This window comes from Gossypium raimondii, chromosome 4, assembly GCF_025698545.1.
Source record: "Gossypium raimondii isolate GPD5lz chromosome 4, ASM2569854v1, whole genome shotgun sequence".
NCBI lineage: Eukaryota > Viridiplantae > Streptophyta > Magnoliopsida > Malvales > Malvaceae > Gossypium > Gossypium raimondii.
The window spans coordinates 4,619,763-4,632,176 of NC_068568.1; positions in this window are offsets into that span (position 1 = coordinate 4,619,763).

A 12,414-nucleotide genomic window follows, 5' to 3' on the forward strand; every position below is an offset into this window, starting at 1 on the left:
TTCTACTATTTTTTCTCGTTCTTTCCTTTCTTGTCCTTCTCCCTCTATTTCCTAATTGGCTTTTGATTGGTTTTTAACGCTGAATTTGGTCCTTTTGGTGTTCCAATAGGAGAAGATAACAAGATGCGTACGATGTTCTTCCGACTTTGTGAGTGCGTTGAAACCTCTACCGGTAGGGGTAAGTGTTCAAACGCCTATATTTAGGGTCTAGTTGTGTTAATTTGATTGTGAGGTTCGAGTGTTCAATTTTTAACGAATGTTTTGTCAAGTAGGGATCGATTCTCGTGTTTGTTTGCTCACCCGATAAGTTGGTTGCCGTATCTATGATCCGGAATTGTTGTTGTTGTATCGGCATTTCGTTTCTGTCAAGTGTGTGACTCTAAACCCAATTAATCTATTATATGCGTGAAGCATACAACAACAAACTACCTTTGTTATAAACAGGAATTAAGAAGGAATTTTGGATTATTTTACTCATAAATTTAAACCTACTTTTTGGTGGTAGGCTTGGCAATGTTGGAGATTGAGTAATAGAGACAACTGAAGGTTTGGTAGGAGCCTCATTACACACTTTTCCATTCATCTCATCATCTTAACAATAACAAACAAAGAGAAAAATATGAAGAAATGAGAGAAGAGAAGAAATATGTTTGAATGGGAGAAGAATTAAGTTTATTTGAGCGAGAGGAGAGAATATATAGAGGTTCATTCTGGTATTGAGTAATGCCAGGTGTCAATATAGATATTGCTAAGGTTATCATTTTTGTTTTAAAGATCAACACCCCTGAAACAAGGTTACAACATTTAAAAATCCTAAACCTTGACTAAAAAACACACTCAAGGAAAAACAACATAAAGGCAACTACATCAACTTTTACATTCATCATTTCAATTCTACACCTTAAAGATATGCCATAAAGCTAAAAAAACCAAGCTAAGAAGCATTGTAATTTAAGTATAATCACTGATTAATTAGCTGGATAAGATCAAACTAAAATGTCGACCTCCCAATGTTCTATAATAACTTTTGAGTTAATTCCATCAAACATCTCTAAATTATGACTCTTATTTTAAATTGATCTTAAAACTTCAAATCATTTTAATTACATCTTCAAATTACCGATTTTATATCAATTAGGTCTTTCCATTACTAAAATCATTGATTTAACTGTGAAATGATACATAAGATCTTATATGGCATAATCTAAAATGAAAATTTGAAGAAAAACATGAAATATTGTTAAATAGATGTTGTCAAAATCCTGGTTTTGAGATTTTCAAAACTTTTACTGATGTTTTATCGTTCACTCACTCACTCACACACACACACACACACACACACACACACACACTCTCTCTCTCTCTCTCTCTCTCTCTCTCTCTCTCTCCTCCCTCTCTAATTTTACTTTTATTTTTAGTTTTTGCATTTTAAAGTTAACTTGCAACGTCATATTTTTTTTCTAAAAAAGGTCATTTTAAATTAAGCTGGATAAAATTGGCGTTTCATTTAATGGTTTCAATAATGAAATGACTTGTCTGATATAACTTCATAGTTTAGGGAATTAATTAGAGTACTTTGACGTTTAAAAACCAATTTAAAATGAGAATCATAGTTTGGGGGTGTCGGTGCAATTAATTCTTAACTTAAAAAATTTTGGCTAATTAATTTGGTAATTCAAAATTTATAATTTTTAAGACTTCTTAATAGTCAATAATTACATTACGTCTCAATTATTTTGTAATAAAATCATATTAAATCTCAACTAAAAGAAATTTTCTCCGAAAGTTTATTTAAATTTGTTCGATTCTCAAGATCAATCTTATATTTTCAATCTATAATTTTCTACACATCTTGAATATCAAAAACTTAGTAAGGAGCACATTTATCATTATTGAGAACAAAACACAATAAAGTACATTTTAAAAAAATTAAGAAATCAATTCATTATTACATCCATATATTGCATTTTATAATAAACACCAAAGTTGTAAAAGAGAACAACATTCTGCTTTTTGTTGATCTGCATACCGATCGAGGCTCAAGCATTAACAAATGGCTTCCATCTGGAATACATAATAATAAAGTTTCCTTCATCAACAAACGAGGTATGTATTTCTTCTTTATAAAAAAAAAACAATATAAATATATGTATATTGTTGTCTCTTCAACATTACTTGTATTCTTCAATGCTTTGCTCGAAAATGTCCCCGAAAATCTCGAATTAATATTTGCAATCAATTAAGTTGTTTATACCACTAGTATTAAACCATGACAAATTATTCACTACTTTCTCCCTTACTAATACATTCTTCCCTAATTTATAAAGGGTTTATATATACATATATAAATATACATTGATTGGGGAAAAGATTCAGTATCTACTATTTCGCTTGTCTTTGTTATTGAATCGAATGTTTGGAGTGAAAATTAGATAATAATTTAATGTAATTTAAAAAATAAATAGGCACGTGATAAGTTACATAAATTCTTTTCGAAATCTTCAATTCTTTTCAGAATTGGATAGAATAATAATTTTTGTAAATTAATATTATAGTCTTTGTTATAAAAATGAATTAAGAAGGAATTTTGGGCTAAGGCCCACATTGTTACTGTATTGGGCTAAGGCCCACACTGTACTGTTACTGAATAGGGCTCAGGCCTAGACTGTCACTGCTTGTTGTATACTGATTGACTGATAGAGGATTACCCCCTGAGTTTCGTAAACTAACTCTTTCCTTTTAAGCATGCAGATAATCCTCGGTCTTAGGAGATTTGGTGCTGCGAGGGACTCGGAGGTGGCCACACAACTGCAGCAGTTCTACATTTGCTTTCATTTAAATTTAATGTTTATTTTGGGCTTTGCTTATGTAATAAGGCCTTTAAGTGTGTTTAAATTTTTAATTGGGCTCTTTCTTTCTTATTCTAAACTACTAGTTCAGGAGAAGACACATTTTGAAAATAATTATTATTTTCAAAGACACGAGATTTAAAAAATAGGGTTTCAAAAGCTTCTGCGATTTTAGATCAAATTATTATATCAAAAGCAGACAACAAGGCAAACGTTTTGGCTAGATGATTTGTTAAATTGTAATGAAAGGGTTTTTAAAACTTAGAAACGAATTTTTACCAACAAGTCCAATTTTTGAAAGACATTTCAATGTGACACGCTAGATTCGACCATAACGTCTAGGCCGGGTTTGGGGTGTTACATAAGCTGTTCATACCACTAGTATTAAACATGACAAATTATTCACTGCTTTCTCCCTAATTAATACATATATAAATATAGATTGATTGGGGAAAAGATTCGAATCTACCCTTTTCATCATTCCGTTATTGAACCGAATGTTTGGAGTAAAAATTAGATAATTATTTAATGCATTTTAAATAATAAATCGACACATGATAAGTTAAATAATAATTCTTGTAAAATAATACTATAGTACATAGAGAAAATACTAGAAAATGTAAAGGAAAAAAATTAGTATGAGTTTTTTTTCATCTCTTCATTATCATCATCATTATAAACATCTTCGTCTTCATCACTTTGTTGCATGCAAATAAAATTTGAAGTAGAGATTTTCATTATTTAAATAAAACTAAGGGGATAGAAATGTAAATCCAAAATTTGAAGTAGAAATTTCAAGTCCTGACTTGAACTTGGGACCTCCTAAACACCTAGAACACATAACCATTAAAGCATACAGATATTTTGTGTCACACATTCACAATACCCAAAATTAAAATTTTGAGCCATTACATGTTTGAAGTCATGTGTTTAAATCCCTTCTTTTGAATATTTTTATAATTTTGATTATTCATTCATTTGGCTATTCACATGTAGGTTATATTTTATTCTTGTTGATAAGGATGAGTCTACTGGTTCAGTGCTAAAGTTTTAACCTACTCATAAGTTTCAAGTTCGAATCATGTCTTGTCAAAATGATATTAATTTTTGCTTTGTCTCTCCTATTGCCGTTCATACTTGTCAGAGTATCGGTCAAACTCTACTATTAAGCAATCTGATAAGAAGCTAACTAATCAAATTTAGTGAGATTTGATTAGGAAAATATCCTTAAAATCCCTCCAATTTTTTCTGTCCAACTTCCTCCACTCTCCCTACATTCTTTTGTTCTTTCTTTTGTTTCTGTAAACTTTAACTACTAAGGAATTTCTTCTACTATTTTTTTCTCGTTCTTTCCTTTCTTGTCCTTCTCCCTCTATTTCCTAATTGGCTTTTGATTGGTTTTTAACGCTGAATTTGGTCCTTTTGGTGTTTCAATAGGAGAAGATCACAAGATGCGTACGATGTTCTTCCGGCTTTGTGAGTGCGTTGAAACCTCTACTAGGGGTAAGTGTTCAAACGCCCATATTTAGGGTCTAGTTGTGTTAATTCGATTGTGAGGTTCTAGTATTCAATTTTTAACGAATGTTTTGTCAAGTAGGGATCGATTCTCATGTTTGTTTGCACACCCGATAAGTTGGTTGTCGTATCTAAGATCCGGAATTGTTGTTGTTGTATCGGCATTTCGTTTCTGTCAAGTGTATGACTCTAAACCCAATTAATCTATTATATGCGTGAAGCATACAATTACAAACTACTTTTGTTATAAACAGGAATTAAGAAGGAATTTTGGATTATTTTACTCATAAATTTAAACCTACTTTTTGGTGGTAGGCTTGGCAATGTTGGAGATTGAGTTATAGAGACAACTAAAGGTTTGGTAGGAGCCTCATTACACACTTTTCTTTTCATCACATCATCTTAACAATAACAAACATAGAGAAAAAGATGAAGAAATGAGAGAAGAGATGAAATATGTTCGAATGGGAGAAGAATTAACTTTATTTGAGCGAGAAGAGAGAATATATAGAGGTTCATACTGGCATTGAGTAATGCCAGGTGTCAATATAGATATTGCTAAGGTTATCTTTTTTATTTTAAAGATCAACACCCCTAAAACAAGGTTCAACATTTAAAAATCCTAAACCTTGACTAAAAAACACACTAAAGGAAAAACAACATAAAGGCAACTACAGCAACTTTTACATTCATCATTTCAATTCTACAACTTAAAGGAAAACTAGATGGAGAACAAAAAAAAAAGATATGCCATAAAGCTAAAAAAACCAAGCTAAGAAGCATTGTAATTTAAGTATAATCACTGATTAATTAGTTGGATAAGATCAAACTAGAATGTCGACCTCCCAATGTTCTATAATAACTTTTGAGTTAATTCCATCATACATCTCTAAATTATGACTCTTATTTTAAATTGGTCTTAAAACTTCATATCATTTTAATTACATTTTCAAACTACCAATTTTATATCAATTAGGTCTTTCCATTACTAAAATCATTGATTTAACCGTGAAATGATACATAAGATCTTATATGGCATAATCTAAAATGAAAATTTGAAGAAAAACATGAAATATTGTTAAATAGATGTTGTCAAAATCTTGGATTTGGGATTTTCAAATCGTTCTCTCTCTCTCACTCACTCACTCACACACACACTCTCTCTCTCTCTCTCTCTCTCCCCAATTTTACTTTTATTTTTAGTTTTTGCATTCTAAGTTAACTTGCAACGTCATATTTTTTTCTAAGAAAGGTCATTTTAAATTTAGCTGTATAAAATTGACGTGTCATTTAATGGTTTCAATAATGAAATGACTTGTCTGATATAACTTCATATTTTGGGGAATTAATTAGAGTACTTTGAAGTTTAAAAACCAATTTAAAATGAGAATCATAGTTTGGGGGTGTCGGTGCAATTAATTCTTAATTTAAAAAATTTTGGCTAATTAATTTGGTAATTCAAAATTTATAATTTTAAGACTTGTTAATAGTCAATAATTACATTACGTCTCAATTATTTTGTAATAAAATTATATTAAATATGAACTAAAGGAAATTTTCTCTGAAAGTTTATTTAAATTTGTTCGATTCTCAAGATCAATCTTATATTTTCAATCTATAATTTTCTACACATCTTAAATATCAAAAACTTAGTAAGGAGCACATTTATCATTATTGAGAACAAAACACAATAAAGTACATTTTTAAAAACAAATTAAGAAATCAATTCATTATTACATCCATATATTGTATTTTATAATAAACACCAAAGTTGTAAAAGAGAACAACATTCTGCTTTTTGTTGATCTGCATACCCATTGAGGCTCAAGCACTAACGAATGGCTTCCATCTGGAATACATAATAATAAAGTTTCCTTCATCAACAAATGAGGTATGTATTTCTTCTTTATAAAAAACAATATAAATATATGTATATTGTTGTCTCTTCAGCATTGCTTGTATTCTTCAATGCTTTGCCTAAAAATGTCTCCGAAAATCCTAAATTAATGTTTGCAATCAATTAAGTTGTTTATACCACTAGTATTAAACCATGACAAATTATTCACTACTTTCTCCTTGTTAATACATTCTTCCCTAATTTATAAAGGGTTTATATATACATATATAAATATACATTGATTGGGGAAAAGATTCATATCTACTATTTCGCTTGTATTGTTATTGAACCCAATGTTTGGAGTGAAAATTAGATAATAATTTAATGTATTTTAAACAATAAATCGACACGTGATAAGTTACATAAATTCTTTTGAAATCTTCAATTCTTTTCGAATTGGATAGAATAATAATTTTGTAAATTAATATTATAGTACATAGAGAAAATACTAGAAAATGTAAAGGGAAAAAGTAGTATGAGTTTTTTTTCTCTCGCATTATCATCATCATTATAAACATCTTCGTCCTCATCACTTTGTTGCATGCAAGCAATATTTTAAGTAGAAGTTTTCATTATTTAAAGAAAACTAAGGGATTGAAATGTAAATCCAACTTTTTATATGTGGAAAAATGAGAGATTTACTTGCTTCATTGTAATTCATTAGCAGCAAATCATTTATAAATGGTGTCAAAGCTAAAGACACAGATTAGAAACATATAATTACAAACTAACTTTGTTATAATCATGAATTAAGAAGGAATTTTGGATGCTTTTACTCATATTTTTAAACTTATATATTGGCAGTTGAGTAATGGAGACAACTGAAGGTTTGATAGCAGCCTCATTACTTACTTTTTCTTTTTCTGTCATCATCTTAACTTCAACTAACAAAGAAGGGAAGAAAAAGGAATGAGAGAAGAGGAGAAATAAGTATATTTTAGTGAGAAGATAGAGTATATAAAAAGTGCATAAAGGCACTAAGTAATGCTAAATGTCAAAAATAATATATATTTTTTGTAACGCCCCAAACCCGGCCCAAAAGTTATGGCCGAATCTAGTGATGTCACATGATAGGGTGTTTGAAAATCGTGTCATCACGTTAAAACCATTTCCATTGAATTCCTTATATTAATATCTTATTAGTTCCAAAATTGTGTTTCTCATTTAATCAATAGTTTCAAAACATTATTCCTTTGCGAAAGCTTTCAAAACAGATTAAACAATCGTGCGTTTAGGAAAAAAATTGTTTCTTTTGAAAACCAAGGTTTCCTACTACTAATAGTTGTAATCCATAGGGTAAACATAATTAAAACTCAAAACCAAAGTCTGAAAGTCCAATTACAACCCAAAAACTTAGTCAGTAAAAATAGAATAGAAATAAAACCAATTATCGTAAATATGAGTTAAAAACCATGAAAGTCCAAAACCATGGTCACCGCCAAGTCCTATGCCGCACCGATCCATTTAGATTTTGGGATTACATGTTGACATTTAAACAAAAAGGGTGAGTTTACGAAAACTCAATGTGTAATACCACAGTAAACAAACAATAGCAAATCACAGTGCACAGTTAAAGCAGTCTTGGGCCTAAGCCCTTTTTCATTATCAGTAACAGTTTAGGCCTTAGCCCATCTCAGTACAGTATCAAATATGCAGTAGGGCCTTAGCCCATCATAGTATCAATAGCAGTCATGCAGTATTCAGAAACAAAGTCCGACCCAATCAGCCTCTACACACCATCTTCGTCCAACCCTACACTCCATGTGGGGATCAAATCAACCCACCCATCCCTACACTCCAGGTAGTACCAAATGCGGCACAAAATAGTAATTTGCAACTAAGCTGCAAGTATATTAGGCTTAAGAGCCTTTCAGCACACTTCCTCTAAATATAATTAACCCAACCCCATGCAATGCAACATACAAGTCATGACATGCTATCTCAGGACATCAGTACATATAATCAGTTCAGTATACAAGCATACTATTGTCTTGCTCAACACATATATAAATCAAACAGTCAGTTCGTACAATTAGGGGTCTAAGTGATGCTTACTGATCCTACAGTAGGTTCACAGTTGACTTGGGAGACCCGTGCAACCATAGCAACCAATTCAGTGAAAATGGGCTCACATGCCCATGTGGTCTGCCCGTGTGGGCCCACACGCCCGTCTAGCCCACTTGGCCCAAATTGGCCTTGGCTGCGTGGTCCATTTTTAATGTAACTCGTGCTAGCTAAATATTCATATATGTTTTCACTACTTACTTATATGTTCCTTCAAACTTGTCTACTTGAGTCACTGTTACTAAATTATTTATATCTTGAGCTATAGAATTTCAAATTAAGGTCCGCTTGATGTCTTTGAAACTAGACTCAAATACCTTTCTACCATAAAATTTTCAGAATTTCTGGTTTAGCCAATAAGTACGTTAAAATCTTCAATCTTACCCCTGTTCTACTGTCTGACAGCTTCGACCTTTCTTTGGTAAAAATTAATTATCTCTTAGTACAAAATTTGGATGATGTTACAATTTGTTTGTATTGAAAGTAGACTCATTAATAATTTAAAAATATAAATTTAAACTCCTAATTATTTTTTAAAAAAATTTTATGATTTCCAAAGTCAGAACAGGGGAACCCAAATTCATTCTAACCTTGTCTCACAAAACTTATTATATCTCACGATTTAAAATTCCATTACTTAAACCATTTCTTCTATGAGAAACTAGACTCAATAAGCTTTAATTCTATTTTTTTTCATCCTCTAGTTCTATTTCCACAATTTATGGTGATATTTCAAAGTTAGCCTACTGTTGCTGTCCACACAGCAAGCAATTTTGGCTTTTCGCCGAATCCCATTTTCTGCGTTTCAGGTACACACCTGGTTTTGTTTGATGCTAAAATAGTCCCCGAGCACTCCACAGCCTATAATTGAACAAATAACACTAATTTAATCTGACATAACGTGATCCCAAATCGAGGTTTTAAGCCATAGGTGACTAAATCTTACCTTCAACCGATAAACAGTTATTCCTATACAGACTAAGACTCCGATTGGTGATTACGAGCCCTTGAATCCTCCCCTAATTGGCATAAACAAAACACTTCAAAAGAAAGTTAACAAATGAAGACAAATCACTTATCTAAAACTTATCGAACGATCGCAGACAAACGTGGAGCAACACGAGGCAGAGCGGGAAAAGAAAAATCAAGAAGATAAAGGGGAAAGAGAGCAGAAATTCGGTAGCAATGAAGAGAAAAACGGCAAGAGGGTGGAGGAATTTTGGGGAAAGTAAAAAAAATGAACAGAATATTTGATAACCGCCCCAATCCTTTATTTCTCTCCATTAAACTCCCCACAAAATCCACTACTCAGATTTGTAATCCATCTCAAACTCTCCGGATGCACGAACAAAAATAATGCCCACACCAAGATTCGAACACAGGACCTTCTTCACACCAACACTCCACTTATCCACCAGACCAACAGGCCCATTCTGTTAATTATATGCCAACTTTTACTTAAAAGCCTACTGACCAAACTAGCAGGCCCATTCTGTTAATTATTTGCCAACTTTTACTTAAAAGCCAACTAACCAAAGATAGGGCTTATTCATAAAAATACCAAAATTTGCCTAAGTCCTGGCTTGAACTTGGGACCTCCGAAGCACACCCAAAACACAAAACCACTAAAGCAGACAGATATTTTGTGTCACACATTCACAATACCCAAAATTAAAATTTTGGGGCATTACAATTCTACCCCCTAAAGAAAATTTCGTCCTCGAAATTTACCTGATCAGAACAGATCAGGACACTGCTGACACATCGCATCCTCAGGCTCCCATGTGGCCTCCTCAGTGCTATGATTACGCCATAGAACCTTTACCAGTGGAATGAATTTCCTTTTCAGAACCTTAACATCGCGATCTAGAATCTGAACCGGCTCTTCCTTAAAGGTCAAATCTGGCCTAACCTCGATCTCTTCAACAGGGACAATATGAGTAGGATCAAAGCGGTAGCACCTCAATATGTCCTCCAGTATCTAAATCACCCTCTCGATCGACCATCACCGAGGATGGAATGCGATCAAGTCCAACCTTGAACCCAGAGCCTCATGTAACTTCCTCCAAAACTGGGACGCGAAACGGGGATCCCTATCAGAGGTGATCGAAATCGGTACTCCATGCAGCCTCACTATCTCAGAAATATAAAGCTTCGCCAGCTTCTGCAAAGAATAATCAGTACGAACCAGTATGAAGTTGGCAGACTTAGTCAATCGATCCATGATGACCCATATTGAATCCTTCGTAGTAGGTTTTAAAGGCAACTCATTAACGAAATCTATAGTTACGCGCTCTCATTTCCAAAGAGGAATCATAACCGACTGTAGCAAACCCGAAGGTAACTGATGCTCAGTCTTAACCTGCTGGCAAGTCAGACATCTTCCCACAAAATCAGTAACCTCACGTTTGAGCCCAGGCCACCAATATAACTCACGAAGGTCTCGATACATCTTATTTCTGCCAGGATGCATAGCATATGGGCTACTATACGCCTCTCTGAGTATGGCCTGTCTCAAATCAGTATCATTCAGAACACAGATTCTCTCACAAAAACAGATTACCCCATCACTATTCAGTCCAAAATCCATAGTACTACCACCCTCAATCTGTCGAAATCAAAGACCCAACGACTCATCCTCCAACTGGTTACCCTTAATCTACTCAATCAATGACGGCTTAACCTGAAGCTCAGCTAATAAACTACCATCATCAAATAAACTTAAGTGAGAAAATATCTCCCTCAAATCAGTCATAGCCCTACGACTCAATGTATCAGCCACCACATTGGCCTTACCAGGGTGGTACTCAATGGTGCAGTCATAGTCTTTAAACAACTCAATCCATTTGAGCCAGATAATTCGCCTCATGGGTCTTCAGATGACGAGACGCATAGGCTACCACCTTACCATCTTGCATCAACACACATCCTAAACTGACATGTGATGCACCACTACAAACAGTGAACTCTTTTCTAGGCTCCGGCTGTATCAGAACATGGGCCTTAGTCAGTACAGTCTTGAGCTTCTCAAAGCTCTCTTGCTACGCATTCGTCCAGTTAAACGGCACACCCTTACATAGTCGCTTAGTCAAGGGTGCTGCAATCAATGAAAAACCCTCTACAAATCGTCGACAATATCCCGCCAGTCCTATAAAAATGCGGATCTAAGACACGTTCCTAAGCTACTTCCACTCCAACATATCCTCAATCTTTTGAGGATCAACTTGAATCCCCTAAGCCGAAACTACATGACCAAGAAATGTCTCCTCACGTAGCAATAACTCGCACTTACTTAACTTAGCATAGAGTTATTTTTCCCTCAAATTCTAAAGAACAACTCGATGGTGCTCATCATACTCATCCTCAGTCCTCGAGTAAACCAATATATCATCAATGAATACCACCACAAACCGATCCAGATAAGGCTGGAACACTCGATTCATTAAATCCATGAAAGCTGCCAGCGCATTACTCAGTCCGAATGGCATCACTCGGAACTCGTAGTGACCATAACGAGTCCTAAACGCCATCTTATGAACATCAGCCTCTTAAAACCCTTAATTGATGATATCCAGATTTGAGGTCAATCTTGGAGAAAATCGAAGCTCCTCGAAACTGGTCAAACAGATCATCTTTTCTCGGTAAGGGGTACTTGTTCTTAATGGTCATCTTGCTCAGTTGTCGGTAGTCGATGCACATCCGCATGGATCCATCCTTTTTCTTTACAAATAGTACTGGTGCTCCGCACGGAGACATACTAGGGCGGATGAACCCACGATCCTATAAATCCTAAATCTGAGCCTTAAGCTCCATAAGCTCTTTCAGTGCCATTCGGTAGGGGGCGATAGACACCGGAGCTGTACCAGGAAGGAGCTCTATCCCAAACTCCACTTCACGATTTGGAGGTAAACCCGGTAGCTCCTCAGGAAAGGCGTCTGGAACATCCTTTTCCATTCTGGTATCCTTAACAGTAAAGTCCCCAAAATTTGAAACACTTACATAGGCCAAGAATGCCTCACATCCTTTACGAACCAACTTCTCCGCCACCAGTGCAGAGTTCACATTAGATAAGTAGTTCCGACGTTCTCT